This window comes from Medicago sativa, chromosome 6 (genome assembly GCF_051527215.1).
Source record: "Medicago sativa cultivar Bolivia chromosome 6, Bolivia_mono, whole genome shotgun sequence".
NCBI lineage: Eukaryota > Viridiplantae > Streptophyta > Magnoliopsida > Fabales > Fabaceae > Medicago > Medicago sativa.
In genome coordinates this window covers 15,120,862-15,125,079 of record NC_140754.1, presented here as the reverse complement: position 1 = coordinate 15,125,079, position 4,218 = coordinate 15,120,862, and positions in this window count along the sequence as shown.

The window sequence follows — 4,218 nt, the reverse complement described above, 5'->3', positions numbered from 1 at the left end:
AAAGAAATCCTCTTGAAAACACCTTGCCTTTCTTCATTGTGTTGCAGATCTAACTCCAAAGAAGAGGTTCTTATGAACTCGATCATGTCGGCCTGCCGATCGTAACATGTCAGTTGGCAGGCCGGCAGGATTGAGTTCAAAAGTTCCTCTTCGAACCACCTTCCTAAAAGAATCATCATTTATGCTATTCTGGTGCCGTTCGGACTATATAATCCGGAAATACTGCATGCATTCCGGATTATAAAATCCGGAACCACTCAGTAACAATTTGGCCGGTGACGTTTCACCAAAGCTTTGGCTGGTTAGTGGAGTTTGAAAGCGTTTTTTGGACGGTTTTGAATGAAAAACACTTTTTATTTGACTTCCAAATGACCTAGGACTTGTTTAAGGCTATAAAAAGGCTTGGATCTTCAACATTTTCCTTCATTCTTCTTCACCTCCTTTCTTACATTTTCTTCAAAAAAAAAATAGTTTTTTAGGTAGCTTTTAGGAGTGTTTATGGTGTCATGGTCATTGTTGATCGCTCATACGACCCCTGCAATTGCATTGCAGCTTATGCGGGGGTCGTATAACGGTCAACAGAGAGCCTTGACATCAAAGAAAGACACAAAATATTCATATCGTATTTGTCCGGATTTTATATTCCGGAAACACTAACAATATCGTTCGGAATATGTAATCCGGACCAGGGTTATTTTTTGAATTTTTGCAGGGCGCGCGAGAAGGCAGTAGGGTGGGAAAAGTAAATCTCAATTATTAAATCGGTTATTCGTTAATCTGATCTAAATAGTCCGACCGCTTTGGTTGAATCCATGAGGCCCTACTGCCCTCACAAAAAGTGGAGCAATTCCGAAACTTTTTCACGTAGAGTTGTTAGGTAAAAAAATCAAAGTAGGTTATTGAAAAGAAAAAAATCGAATCCCAATTGGACAAAAGAATAAGCAAAGAAAAAACTAAATGCCTAATGTCACTCTCATTATGTTTCTCCATTTAAAAATATGTAATTAGAATAAAATTTAAATTTGTTTTTATTCCCACAAATATGTTTCATATGGAGACCCTAAAAAACTTAATAAAACTATTCCTTTTGATCATCCCTAGTCTTTCTAATATTTGGATAGTGTTGCTTAGTCATGTAAAATAAAATTTGTCGTATTTTATGGATTTGAAATGATATTTGATCAACCATTTTTTGATAACTTTTGTGACAACTTTCTCTCTCATACTCACATAGTACTTTTACTTTCTTTCTCTATTGCTTTGATTTTTGTGCCACTACCTAAATATCTTTGTGTGATTTGGTTGTCCAACAAATTGTCACAATAAAGGGTTGTTCAAATAACATTGCTCTTTATGGATTGAACTTTAGCACCGGCACTTTCCATTGAAGATGTTGTTTGGTGTTTTGATACGACTGACACCTGAGATTATATTTAATTATTTAATTTTTTCAAATTGTTATTAGTGTCGGATGTTGTGTTCAATATATGTGTCGGGGCTTCAGAGAGATTAAAAGCAATGATGTCCACATAATAATGACTAATATAACATGAACCAAATATTACTGTCGTTAAAATAAAATAAAGAGACTAAAAGTAAATCTTCTAATTTTCAAAGATTGAAAACAAAACAATCTGAATTGATAAAAGAAATTAGATTTTTTTAACAAAACATGAATTAAATATGAATTGGGTATGATTCCTTTTGTGTACTTGGGGCTACCTATTGGTGGAGATGCTACGAAATTGAGTTTTTGGAAACCTGTCATTGATAGTATTTCTAATAGATTGGCGGCTTGGAATAATAAGTTCTTATCTTTTGGTGGTCGTCTGGTTCTTCTGAAGTCTGTCCTGTCCTCTCTTCCGGTTTACTTTCTTTCTTTTTTCAAGGCTCCTACAGGTATAATTTCCTCTATCGAATCTTTATTTAAAAAAAAAATTTTGGGGTGGGTGTGAGGTTTCTAAAAAAATTGCTTGGGTTAATTGGAATTCTATTTGTTTACCTATTAATAAAGGTGGTTTGGGGGTTCGGAGGATAGGAGAATTTAATTTGTCTTTATTAGGGAAGTGGTGTTGGAGGTTGTTGGTTGATAAGGATGGGTTGTGGTATCGGGTCTTAAAGGCTCGGTATGGGGAGGTGGGGGGTCGTATTAAGGAAGGAGGCCGATTTGATTCTAGGTGGTGGAGGTCGATTTGTAAGGTGAGGGAAGGGAGTGGGGTTGGTGGTGGAGGTTGGTTCGATAATAATATAAGGAGGGTGGTAGGTAATGGGTGTGATACTCTTTTTTGGACGGATAACTGGCTGGGTGGAGTTCCTTTAAAACTTCAGTTCAGTCGTTTGCATGATTTGGCTGTTCATAAAGAGTGTTCGGTAGAGGAGATGTTGATAGAGTAGTGGGATGGTGGTGGTGGTGGGTGGATATGGAGGCGTCGGTTATTGGCGTGGGATGAGGAAAGTGTGAGGGAGTGTGCTGCTCTGTTACATAATGTTGTTTTGCAGGTTAATATTCAGGACCGCTGGAGCTGGTTGATTGAGCCGATCCATGGTTATTCGTTAGCGGAGCCTATCGATTCCTAACTAGTACGGACACGCATCAGCCTGTTGGAGTTGTTCATGATGTTTGGCATAAACAAGTTCCTACCAAAGTGTCGTTGTTTGCTTGGCGACTTCTTCAGGATAGAATACCAACTCGTTCTAATTTGGTGCGTCGGCAAGTCCTTCAATCTAATGACAATGTTTGTGTGAGTGGTTGTGGGTCAGTGGAAACTACAGATCATCTTTTTAGAGGATGTGACTTTTTTGGAAGCGTTTGGGTTTTGGTATGTCAATGGATTGGTGTACCTTATGTGTCTCCTAGATCGGTTTCAGATCATTATGCTCAGTTTATTCATATGGCAGGTTTACCTAATTGTACTCATCATTATCTTAAGGTAATTTGGCTGGCTTGTTGTTGGGCAATATGGAAGGAACGTAACAACTGTATCTTCAAAAATGCGGTTCTTGATCCTTCTTGTATTGTGGATAAAGTAAAGCTAACTTCCTTTTTATGGCTTTCTTCTCATTCGGTTTCTATTGCATTTGGTTTTCATGATTGGTGGAGATACCCACTCCTTTGTATGGGTGTCTTGTAATTTTTATTTTTTATTTTTTTTTTTGGTGGAGGCATGCTTGTCAGATGCCTTAGGTTTGTATCAGACATTAGGTGATTTCACCACTTTTAGCACACCTTGTGCGGGGTGAGTCACTCTTATTTTGAGCAATATATTACATTTTGATTTGTTCAAAAAAATAAAAATATGAATTCCTTCATAAAAGGAAATAAATATGAATTTTTAAATGGCTTATAAAATGCATATTTAATTCATTTTTTATTAAAATAATCTAAATTTTTGCAAGAGAGATTTATTTAATGTACTAAACATGACTACAAAAAATTATTCAAAATTTTGAATGATACACATGACGTGACTTAAAAACAAGGACCAACAATGTTGATTGAAAACATTTGGAGAACCATTTGTTTAAAGGAAAATTTGAAAGGGACTGTCGTGAATTCATATCAAAACTCACATCAATACTTTGATCTGTGGAGCAAAATTAGCAGCACTCAAAACCAAAGTGTGATTAAACAAGCACAAATAATAAAATAAGATAAAAGGAGAAGACGACACGCAATGATATTTGATTACCAAGTTTTGTCCAAATTTGACCTACTTAGCCATTCCACTAGGCACAAAGATTCAAAAGGAATTACAAGAATCAGTCTTCAAACGTAATTCAACCATTTTCCAAAAATAATCTCTACTTGTGACCAAGAGACTCAAATTTATCACACCTAAGGTGTTTGAATGGTGTTTCCAAACCCTAGAATTTACCTCAAAAGCCCTCAACCCTTAGCCTATTTATTTCTTAAAGGTTCCCTTTTTTGATCTTTGCAGGTTTACCTTTTTGTACTCTTCTTAACCCTAAACCTAAAATGCCTTTTTATAGAATTCAATCACATCCTTAAAACATGGCAACTAAGAAAACATAGAAAATTGTGTCTCCGAGTCGCGAGCCTTCTCCCCGCGTCGTGACATAGACATAACTCAAATTTATGATTTTAGGGATAGTAGATGACGATTGGGTCCATAAAATTAAAAAGATTATTAGTTTAATGGTACCTATTTTCTTATAACCAAATTATATTTGATACTTACCTATTTTCTTATATTTGAT